The sequence below is a fragment of the Panthera tigris genome, chromosome C2 (genome assembly GCF_018350195.1).
Source record: "Panthera tigris isolate Pti1 chromosome C2, P.tigris_Pti1_mat1.1, whole genome shotgun sequence".
NCBI lineage: Eukaryota > Metazoa > Chordata > Mammalia > Carnivora > Felidae > Panthera > Panthera tigris.
In genome coordinates this window covers 96405805-96418715 of record NC_056668.1, presented here as the reverse complement: position 1 = coordinate 96418715, position 12911 = coordinate 96405805, and positions in this window count along the sequence as shown.

Sequence of the window (12911 nt, the reverse complement as noted above, 5' to 3'; positions counted from 1 at the left end):
TTCCAGAGCTAACAGAATAAGTGTTTGTATCTCAGCTACTCACAAAGGACTGAAATAACCAGACTATTCATTTGTTGACCTTCAAAAGTAGCTGATTAAAAGCAGTGTCTTGATGGCTCAACAGTGTCATCCCAAATCAAGACTTGATTGTGAATGGGGAGAGTAATCTAATACTGTAACTGAAGTGAAAGATTAATGTCTCAGACTGGGTGAAGCCATCAAATAGGTAATATTTCTTTTTTCCTTAAAAAGTAATTACTGGTGGGGTAAAGAATACATTCAGGCATTCAAAGATTTAAGATGACATGAAATCTTTGGAGTTAGAGTTATAAAAGTTGATTTATTCCAGAAGATCCAGAAAAAAACAGTTCAATGAAGCCATCTCTGTATGTTGAGACTGTTTGCTTCAACCCAAGTCACTAGGATAAAAAAAAAAAAAATCAGCACTGAGATGAAAAATTCCATCAAAGGAAAAAACTCTAAGTTAAGGCCAAGGATTAAAAATAAAATAAAATAAAATTATCCCTTTGATCCTGAAGCTAAATCTAAAGTAATCTGCAGCAAAAGGCCTTTTTTTGTTTGTTTAAGGATTCCCAGTCCCTTGAGGTGAGGTGTGTGCTGTGTTTAATAAAGATGATGTGACTGATTACTTTTCACACACTGACAACTCCCTATGGTGTCTTTTATATGTATGTTTGTCCGGGGGGGTAGGTAGGGGGACGGATATTAAAGGTCTGTTTCTCTGTGTGGTGGTCACCTGTTCTTAAAAGGGATGTATCAAACTTACCTGGAAATAATGTTAGGGGTCCAAAACATAATGTGGAGACCAATGAGACTGATCTGCATGGAAGCTGTGCAGTACTGTGAATAGCAATGAAGTGGGGAGAATGGAGCCCCAGGCAAGGTGAGATATCTGCTCAATTGTTATATTTCTCAAGACTTATACTGAAGCTCAATTCTGATTATGGACAAAGTGTTATGTCCTGAAGTAAAGATGATGAGTAAACAAGAACGAGAATCTTCTTTTCTGTGATGTGTATGCATAAATGAGCTGTACAAATTCATTTTATTTCCCTAATTGATTTCATGGAGGAATCTTATTGAGTGAATGCGGGAAAAGCAATTTTTACACCAGACCTTAGTGTAAAGTAAAGCAAATGATTACTAGAAATCCTCAAGGTAATTATAGTACAAGGAAATCAATATAAAGCCATACTGCAGTGTTTATTTCGGTTATGGACGTGTATGGGTATGGTTAGAAACTGTTTCTATCTTACAATAAACAAAGCTGAAGTTTGCTTTCAGAATAACACAAAGGTAGATATCTTCCATGTCAACATCAAAACCAGTTAAAAACTGAGATTCGATAACACAGTACAAAAAACTTTGTGTTAAAATATTTCTAGTATGACAACATGACTTACTATGGCCTGTGCAAAAGTTAACATGTTCTTTCTCTTGATTTTTTCCCCTTTACTTTCTCATTACATTTGGGGTACCTGTTTTCTGTCATTCGGTCATTAATGTGTCTTTCCATGTCCTTGGATTTTCTCAACTATTATTTTGGTTTTAAAGCCAGGATTCTCAAACCTATTATTTCAAATTTACCATATTTTAAATCAAGCTCATTGTCTACCTTCTGTAAACATCTTTATGCTTTCTTTATTGCTCTCGATTGATGCCATCACAACCCCCGTGTTCAGATAAGCTGGAAACCCAAGTGTCATTGTGCATTCTCCCTCCATCCCAACACCCAGTATTCGGCCTTTGTTGATGTTCAACGTTCTTTCTTTTCAGTGCTACACATCCGAATACAGGCCCTCCTCATTTTCACCAGAATGTTTCACCTGCTTTCCAACTCATTGCTGGTATCTTACCACTTCTGGTAAAGCATACACATTCTCTGGCATTGCGTTCATGGCCTGTCACAAAATGACCTTGTGATCCTGATCTTTCACCAATTCTCTGCTTCTCTCCCCAGGCGCTCCCTCTTACTTGTTCTCTGGTGATAACAAACTTCTAGGAGCCCCTTAATCTTTCATGTCTCTTGCTTTGCAAACCCTTCTCCCTCTTCTGGGAAGGCCTGTTCTCTTTTAATTGCTCATTGGTTGGTCCCTTTCCCTCTTCTTGGGTAGGTAATTCCACTCTTTCACCCCACATCCCACATCATGTATTGGTGATGGTCCATGCAATGACCCTATTATATGGCTTATGTCCTTTGAGCAAATGCTACCTTGACATGAAACTTTCTACAAAGACATTAATGTTAGTGAAATGCCACTTGGGAATTAAAGCATAATGTTTTGAGGGGCGCCTGGGTGGCTCAGTCGGTTAAGCATCCGACTTTGGCTCAGGTAACAATCTCGCGGTCCGTGAATTCGAGCCCTGCATCGGGCTCTGTACTGACAGCTCAGAGCCTGGAGCCTGCTTCCGATTCTGTGTCTCCCTCTCTCTGACCCTCCCCCATTCATGCTCTGTCTCTCTCTGTCTCAAAAATAAATAAATGTTAAAAAAAATTAAAAAAAAAAAGCATACTGTTTTGAGAAGTGAAGTCCAATGACGTTGTAAAGAACTAGAAACTCTAGGGGCGCCTGGGTGGCTCGGTCGGTTAAGCGTCTGACTTCGGCTCAGGTCATGATCTCACGGTCCATGAGTTCGAGCCCCACGTCGGGCTCTGTGCTGACCGCTCAGAGCCTGGAGCCTGTTTCAGATTCTGTGTCTCCCTCTCTCTCTGCCCCTCCCCTGTTCATGCTCTCTCTCTCTCTCTCTCTCTCTCTCTCTCTCTCTCTCTGTCTCAAAAATAAATAAACATTAAAAAAATTAAAAAATAAAAATAAAAAAGAACTAGAAACTCTTAACAAGGGTGCTCTCTCTAGAGGCTGCTTCCTTGAGGGGCCATGGTCTAGAGTCTATATCAGGGTCTGAGTTCATGTGTATGGAGAGTTGAGAGGTGGCAGTCGTGGTAGTTATCATGGAGGTGGGAGACCCAGACAAGATGGGTGTGTCTCAAGATGCCAGAAAGGTAAAAGCCAAAGAAGCTAGTACAAGACTGAAGATCAAAGATAATATACAAAATGCAAACACCAGATTTAAAGGTTGGTGCAGGGTTGATGAGGAGCTGAAGCTAAGCAGGGAATCAGGTAGAAATGGAACTGAGCGGAGCAGGGAAGGAATGCAGCAAGGCGGTTTCTGGGCCGCTGTCAGGATAGGCATGAAATGTTCATAGCTTGTCATTTTTTTGGGAGGGTACATAAAACATGAAGCTTGGGCACATTGGACTGACATAGACCACTGGTTTCAGCAATCTCTGGTGTCCCATTTTCAAATTCAGATTAAAATGAAGGCCAATAAATCCTGCTTTGCTGTCTCTAAATAATTGGGATTGGAATTGGACTATGGGGCTTATTTCTAAGATATCTTTCGGCTCTACTGTGTTACACATCTATGATTTTATTTTTGTTTGGTTATCTGATGTGGACCATAATTTCATTTTGCTGGTTTAGAAGTAAGTCATGTCAGCATGATTTTTCTCGGTAACTTAGTTTCTGTTTTCCTTTTAATAGTAAAACACAGTGATACATATGTGTAATATCCTAAATCAATAGAAGTTACTCAAGTCTTTAGAATTTCTTGAAATTACACAGTATGCTTTTTTGAAAGCTCTACATTTTCTAAAATCAAATTTGCCAGGTGAAACTTTAGGTATTGTGTAGATATTCAGTGGACTTATGTTTTGGCAATATACCTTAGATTATATTTTTATATCTTTTTCTTTTGGCAGTGCATACAAATATATGCCACCATTAGATGGACTATATGGAAGTGCATGCTTTGTAAATACAATTTGATGATGGAGAAAGTTAGACATTTAAGTCTGTAATGATTGGTATAAAGTACGTTGGATGAGACCGTGTAGTTGAATTTCCCAAATGATAGGAAATCGGCAGTAAAGAAATATATACAAAATAAATTTCAAGAGTTGTCGGATGTTTACCTGTCACTACAAATTATGTTGGAGACAGTACAGGTAATCTGAATGGAAAATTGTGCTAGGAATGTCTTCCTCTGAGCCATTTATACCCATTCTTCCATAAAATGTTATTTATCCAATGATTTTATTGTATCTTGTCTTGCTTTATTTTTTTACTATCTTCTTGTGCTTCTCCTGACTTCAGACCTCTGTAACATCTTCCAGATGTGCTCTCCTGGCCCATGAAATCAAGTGTGGGTGAGACCTGGTGCAGAGCAGGAAGGCGACCCATACTTGGTTTCAGAGGCTGTGAGAATATCGACGGTTTTGAGGGAATACCATTCATGTTTACACAGGCCTTTCAGAGAACCCTTCAGGGCAACCTTGTTTTATTAAAGACAGAAACAAATAAGAAAAAGGGGTATATTCATAATTGTTTTACATTTCTGGTCCAAAAGAATTTTTTAGAACTTTTTAAAAAATAGCCCGGTTGACATATAATTTGACACCTGTTAATGATTTTTAAAACATTGTACAAATATGAAGCTTCTTCCTCCTTAAGGACATACCTCTTCTCCCTCCACTACTTGAGCTCTGGTGTTCAGTTTGCCCACGCTCCAGAGCTAGCTCCTGGGAGAGAACAGAGGTGAACAGAGGTGCAAAGACAAGAGAACATTTGGCTGGGGCCCTCATTTATGCTTTCACATCTACCATAGTTTTTCTAAGTACATCTTTTCCACACACGCAGCCCCGCTCACGGCTGATTGCCTATAAGGCCAAACATCCTGAGTTAGCAATCTGCTAGAATTCCACATTTTTTTCTGTGTAAGAGATTGGTATATGTATACATATAAATGCACATATATGCATATCTAATTAGATACTTGGCTGCATGCATTGTATTTTTGCTGGTAATTCATTTATAGACTATATTTGTTGAACTGATATTTGTTAATTTTTGTTTATCCTATATTTTTTAATTTAATTCAATTTTTCTTGGGGTAGGGAGCATGGTAGTGTTGATATGGGTTGTCATCCCTTGAGCTATAGGAACCATTTCAAAATTGCTTTTTATATTTTCAACCAGAATTCTGAAGACCTGGATCCTTGGCATAAAAATTTAAGCTAGGAAAGCAAGTTCTGCCAAGTGTATATTACATACCTCCTGGCCATGGATTTCGGTGGGCTTACTTAGAGAAATATGAAAGTCATTTCCAGTGAAGACTTATTCTGTATTGCCTTACTTGACTTTCATATTTCTAACACATTTTCTATTCACAAATGGCAGTCCTTTGTTCCACTTACAATATTTTAATCTATAAATATGCAAAATTAATAAAGGACACATTTCCATTTTCTTGGGTTCTGACACAGCAAATTCTTTGCTCAGGATTTTCCTTTGTTGAGAAATGAGTTGGAGCAACTCAGTTCCCTTTAAACCGTCTTCTAAATTAAAGATCCCCTTTGGGCTGATCTAGAGAAGTGCTGTCCAGTAGGTTTTTCTGCAGTGATGGGAATGACCTATTATAATTTAGGTCTACTATGGTAGCCAATAGCCATGGGACACTTGAAATATGGCTCATGCAATTGAGGAACTAATTTTTTAAATTTATACAGCTACATGTGCTTAGTAGGCACTGTATTGGACAGCACAGTTCTAGAGTGCAGTAATCATTCTGACGATTTCTTCTAGATTAAAATTTCACCAAATGCATCTTTTTCAGTTCTCTTATGAATGTGGTAGGCATCGATCAGTAGCTTAAGTTTATATATTTTGGAACAATTTTAATTTATCACCATGTACTTCTGTAATAAACTGTCTACAAAATAGTAAACTAAAATGATTGTCCAATTTTTAAACTATTTCTATGGATGTAATTTTATTTTTAATAGAAACACTCATCAGATTTCTGCTGAATGCTAAAAGCTAGCCAATTACCAAGCAATGACCATATACAGTAATTGACTTTGGCCAGTATTGCATAAACTACTCCTTAAGTTGCAAAAAAGAATTTGATGTGATTCCTCTTTTCAACAGTCTTCCGGTATTGCTAGAAAGACAAAACTAGCAGGCATGAAATAATTAAAAATCAATCAGTCTTAAATTCCATTATGCAAAATAGGAGTGTAAAAGTGGGTGAATCAGTGTGACCATAGTAGCCAATCTCTGCACTTTAAAGAATCCTTAGAAATCATGTATTCTGAATTTTAGACATGATAACATTGTAGTTCAGTGGGTTTACCCATTTAGGATTCCACAGTCAGGTAATGACATGTCCGGAATATGAATGAAGATTCTCCCAACCCTTACACCATTGGTCTTTCCTCATTAGTTTGCCTTTAAGGCTGCTGTCTAGAGAAGATTCTTTTTAACAATTCACTAAAAAGAAAGCTTGAGGTCAAGCAATTATAAAGCAAGTTCCATTTTAAATATCAGTTTCCTCTATCAGAGTGTTCCTCAAACTTTAGTTACTCACTTAATGCATTCATATGTTTTGTCATATGCTTCTATCACCTATACTGTTGTGTTATTTTAAATTTAAATCTACTATAAGGAAAATGGAAAGCCAAGATCATATATCATAAGTAAAGTTAACTGGGAAATAAATACCTGGAAAATAAAAACTAAGCTATGCTGTAAACTCCAGACAGATACTTTGCTTAAGCCAGTGGCCTGTTGTTTTTTTTTCTTATAAAGGAGATTAGTAAATGTTGGAAAAGCATTAGTTGTAATAGTCCCACATTACTATAAAAAACAATCCTTTCCTTGACTTCTAGTTTTAAAAACTGTGAGATTTACGAGGTCTCATTGCTGAATCTAATACCTTTCATTCCAGTCTCTCCCCCACACCCCACCCAGAACCATGGTTGTTTTGTGACTGCTTCAGAAAAGAATTAACCAAGAACCCTTATGTCTGTACCAACACACATGCACGTCTGCATGAATCTGTATGTGTGTTGGCTGGTGGTGGGGCTAGGGGGTTTTTCAAATTGTGTAATAATTGTGTAAGTGTTCTGATTTGTTCTCTTAACTGAAGCAAAGCTTGTTTTATCTACTGGTTGTCATTTTTATTGTGGTTATCTTCTATAGGGAAGGTATTATATAATTAAATTATTTTTTAAATGTTAAGTAAACGGAATTTGTATGGACTGTCTTTCCATCTACAAACATGTAATTCTCACTATTCATTAAGTGAAAAAAATTTATGGTTGTAGCAGTCAGGAACCCATAGATAACTCTGTGGCTTATAGAAGTGGTTTATTAGGGGAAAAGATGACAGGTGTGTCTCTTTTAAAGGTGGAAAGGGCTGTCAAAGAATAGTTAAAAATCTTAAAAACATGACTTTCATACAAGTATCAAGTAAGGATACATCATAGTTTATTTAACTCATTAATTAGAAAAGCTTTAGGATGTTAGAGCTGGTTTAAAGAGCTTTGTGAGGAAGAGATATATAGTTAGCTGGGAAAGATATGAAGGTGGTAAGTTAGAGAAAATACAAATAAATGTCCAATAGGGCAATAAAAATCATAACCTTTGATTATATCTTTTCTACCAGAAGAGAAATAATTTGTATCTCTACCAGATCAAAATCTACAAAAGTAATTTGACCAACTCTGGGTGCTTCCCAATAGTAAATAGTAAATGAAACAATGGTACATTTCCCAAGAACAGTCCTTCTTGGGACTCCAGGTGATTTTGCCCCCACGGGGTATTTGGCAAGGCTGGAGATGTTCTAGGTCTTGGCAACATGGAGAGTGTTGCTGGCATCTAGTGGATAGAGCCCAGGAATGATGCTAAACATCTTTAAAATTTTTTTTAAGTTTATTTATTTATTTTGAGAGACAGCATACATAAGCGGGGGAGGAGTAGTGAGAAGGAGAGACAGAATCCCAAGTAGGCTGCCTGCCATCAGCACAGGGCTCAATGTGGGGCTCGAACTCATGACCACAAGATCATGACCTGAGCCAAGACCAAGAGTTGGACGCTCAAACAACTGAGCCACCCAGGTGCCTCTGCTAGACATCTTAAAGTGCAAAGGACAACTTCCCTGCCTCCTCTTAATAGGGAAAGGATCATCCAGGCCAAAATCTCAGTGCTGTTCCAATATAGAAACCCTGCCCTAGAGAATTAAGTATCCTTTGTGCAGATCTGTTAGTACTCCAGCATGACATTGAAAGAAACCAGTCTTTTTTTTTTCCTTCTTTCCAAGTTTTGGGTAATTTTTCTCAACATGTGTGCAGACTTTCCAAGTGACTCAAGTTTCATTGGTTTTTTCAATAAACACTTGATTTATATTTTCAGAACACACCTAGAGGAAATAGACATTGTGAGCTGAACTAGAGCTAGAGCTCTGCCTTTCACATTTCCTGTCCCTTTCTTTCATTCTGAGGCTGCTTTCTTACATTTGATTTTTTTTATCCTAAAATAAATGGTAAAGAAATAATAAAACATGAATTATCTGTCACCGTGACCATTTTCATGAATGTTGCATTCCATTTTCTACGGGACAACATTTTTCTCAGCTGACTGTATCTTCTCCTGATTGACATGATTCTTGAAAAAGAAATAGAGGCTGATGCATTGTAATGCGGGACAGGAAAGAAGTGCATATTAGTAAAGGATAGATGCTCCCCACTTCTGACTAAATTTCCTGTACAGTTAGGAAGTTAAGGAAAACTGACATATTCTTAATAAGGAAATAGGGAGTCGAAAGCATCATACTTTAGTCTTTTTTAGCACTTCAGCGGATTGAACTGAGAGTCAGAAATCGAGGGCAGTCTCTTCTTATACCCCTAAGTTAATGAAATGCTAAAAACAATGGAAAATTCATTCGTAATCTACCTGATAACCCAGCATTGTGTATTTTAGGCTTCTACTAAGTACTAGCTTCATGTTGTTGTTTTTTTTTTCCTTCTTAAGTTAATTTGATTTAATTCAACATATGCTTCTTGGGTGAGGCAGAGGCACACAGAGATGAGGATAAGGTTGAAGACATAAACTCTTAAGACTAATACCTAATGTTGTAGTTATGGAAAAGATGCAATTTCTAGACTTATCAGCATTATTCTCCTGTTGCCATATTGTCTTCCTGATTATCATTTTAATGGTGTGATTTAGATGGGTTTAAAAACAGCTGAAGTTTCCCACAGAAAGTAAGGTATAATTTATGATTACATATCTATATGTCTTAGCAATAGGATCAACACTACTATACAAGAGTAAAATTCTCTTCCAAGTCATAGCACGGCACCTGCTACTTGATAGGTGCTTAGAAAATGTTTGTTACTGGGGCCTGGGTGGCTCTGTCAGTTAAGCGTCCGACTTCGGCCCAGGTTATGATCTCACAGTTAGTGAGTTTGAGCCCCGTGTCGGGCTCTGTGCTTACAGTTCAGAGCCTGGAACCTGCTTTTGGAGTCTCCCTTTCAATTTGTTCCTCCCTTGCCCACTCTCTGTCTCTTTGTCTCTCTGTCTCTCTGTCTCTGTCTCTCTCTCTCTCTCTTCCTCTTTCTCTCAAAAATAAATAAACATTTAGAAAAATTAAAAAAGATGTTTGTTCCTTTTCTTCTGTTCAAATCCTACAATTTTTATACTGGAAGGAACCTTGAACGTTTTAATTAAATGAAACCTAGTTAATTTCACTTAAGCAGTGTTGAGCTCTATACTTGAACTGAAAAGATTGGATTCAAGTCCTACCTCTGCCCCTCATTGACTGCATGATATTAGATAAGTCACTTTATATCTTAGGGAATATTTCTGTAATATAACTGTAAATGGGGCCAGTTGCACTAGATAACATAAAACATTTAAGGTTTAACATGTTTCGGTTCTATCCAAGATCTCCTGCTAACAAAATTGAGGTAAAGATCCATGGTTTCTTAAAGAAAACAAAAACTAATAAAGTAAATCTTAACCTATCAAACAAGGTTATCATATAAGGATCCCCAGAGTACTATAAAGTAATACACATTCATTTGGAAACAGAAAAATTACCATATTAAGAGCCCACTATATATTAAGGAGGACTTTAAATATTTTTTGAGAGTTTTCACTATTAATTCTCACTGATGCTCTCAGGTAGGTAGTATGCTTCTCAATTTATTTGAAGAAACTAAAGAAGTTACCACATTATCCCAAACAACCCACCAGGTATACTTTACCGTATACCGTGCCAATGTCTAGAAAACTGATGTGTTCATTTAAAAACATCACTTAAACCTGTATGTAGCAGTATTTTTCCTTACTTCTTTAAAGTTCTGAAAGGGCCTCTTAAGAATGCTTTTGTGGACTATGACTATTTAAAAAACCCTTCAGGAAAGTGGGAAATCACTTCTCTTGTATCTCACATGAATTGTTCCTATAGCTAGGAGACTGTAAAAATCATTCTTGGCATTCTTCAGAAAAATGTCAGGGTGTGGGGAGTAGGTGGATCTATGAGCTGGAAGCCTGGGTGATGTCATGAAAAACACTTCAGAACTGAGTGTTCTACACTCTTGCTAACTCGGTGTGTGAGATAACTAATTGCCAGAAAGACATATGAGTGAGGGAGATATACCCGGTGATCTCCATGACCTTACACTCTGTCTCCTACCTCTTCTTGTACAACTTTCTCTCTCTTTCTGTCTCTGATGTGCTGTGTGTAGTGAGCACGAGTCCAAAGTTCTGTTGGTAAGCTTTCAGTTAATCCTCTGTTTCTTAGCCTCCTATCTTCCCTCAGTCGTCCACTCTTATATGACAAGTACCAAATCTTTTTAGGTTTTTTGCGGGGGCAACTCCCCTTTCAGCCTTTCTCCCTTCTGTGACCACTCCAGGTTTTGGCTTCTGCTCCTTTTTTATGTTTTTTCCAACTGCGTCAAAGAATTTCCACAATTGTGATGAGAACTCCATGCAGAGATGGTCCCTTCCTCATTCTCTCTCTCTCTCTCTCTCTCTCTCTCTCTCTCTCTCTCTTTGTGGTAAGTTTTATTATTATTGTAGATTTCCAGTGATTTCAGTATCATTTCTGAATAGAAAGGAGATACATACATGTAGGGGTACACTATGCTGTAGCCTTGGGAAAGTAAGTGGAGAATGGAGATTATTGATAAATTAGGAAAAGAAGCAAATAATGTCACTCGAATGTTCCAAAGGAAATGTGCCTGTTTGGGTGGGGGGCCGGGGGGAGGGTATCCAGAGGTGGCTAGAAATGCATCAAGAGGAGAACCACACAAGATGAACCACACAAGAATTATAAACTTTTTTTCTCACTGTGAACATCTGGATGAGATGCTATAGTCATTCATTAAGTCAACAGATAATTACTGACAGCCTATTTATGGAAACTCCACCTTGGGTGCCTATGCTGTGAAGACCAATGAGTATAGCTTCTGTCTTCCATTTGCTCATGGTATTGAGGTACAGTTAGAGGCTTAAAAACAGAAAAGAAATACAACACAGTATGTTAAAGAGGAGGCATTATAATTTAGAAGTAACTAATTGCCCAAACTGAAAGAGAAATCTTACAACACATATTCTGGTTAATATTTTATAGAGTAGATGCTAATTATTTTTAAACTAATCAGAGGTTTGAAAAATGTTCATCAAAGGGTGGTTTCTATGATATGTACATAAACTAATCAGGGGTTTGAAAAATATTCATTAGAGAGTAGCTTCTATGATACATCCAATCTAAGATTAATATGTGGCACATGATTCCAAGAATCATGTTTTGAGTATTTAATCATAAGGTATAAGAGATGTGGAGCTTTAGAAGGGAGAGTTAATTATCATTGGAGTCATTCCTATTTTGGAAAATACAATAAACAAAAGGCAATGATGCATCATTATGCGCCAACTATAACAGCTCAAGGCATGGACAGTGCTGTATAAGGAGGTGCATTTTAATGCAAAAACAATGCCTTGTAAAGGTGGAGGGCACAGGATTTCTTGGTTTAGAGGAGAATATGGGTTCTCCAAAGGGTCGATTCTCCTAACGTATTCCCCAGTATTATAACTACTTATATCCAGGCTTTGAAATAATAGGGACTGTAGAATATGCCTATATGTAGATGGGGTCTCCTAGGAGGAAGAAGTAATTGAATAAATATACCAGTGTTATTAAATTGCAATTTCTCTGCCTCTTACTATTACATTATCTAGTCACAGAATTTCCCTTATCCTGTAACAGGACAGGGGTCACCAAGGGCCATAACCATGTCTCCCATCTTCTTCAAACCCTTTCCAGTGATCAGGAGAATGAAACCACGAAATAGGAAACATTTACTTTCAGGCACTGCCTTTATTCATTTTTAATAAGGAATTATTAGGAGGCACAACTCATGCTGTTATTAATTTCAAATTAAAGCTCAGACTATGTATGACCTCTTTAAATCAGTTATTTTCCAATTCATTTATTTTGGCTGTAATTATGACTGATTGTGCAATTCTTATTGGAATAGCTATGGTGTGATTTAATTTCAGTTGAGGTCTTTACAGTAATAACTAGGGAACTAGCATTAAGATAACAGACTTGGGCACCTGACATATTTCTTTTTACTGCGTTGTGGAAAATAATTTGTCTGTTTATTCTGTGACTATGTCTAGGCAGCTCCAAAATATTGAACTTTGTTTCACTAACAGAAAGGATGATATGTTTCTTAATATCAGTACTTAATTTATTGACATAGTATATGTATTTGTGGGCACATATCCACATATAAATACACATAGCCACTTATATAAAGATGCCCAGAGGTTAGAAACGAAGTATTCCTTGATAAAATTTTTTTAAAAAGCTCCATGTCAATATCTGCGTTGTGTTCCCATTCTGAAAAATCAAACTCCGCACTTACATTTATTTTTGCATATTGAAACTAGAAAAGAAACTTCATTGGTTATTTTTATTATGTTAAAAACCTCAACCTTTCTATTTGACACTGTGCTCTATTTAAGCTCATCCTTTAG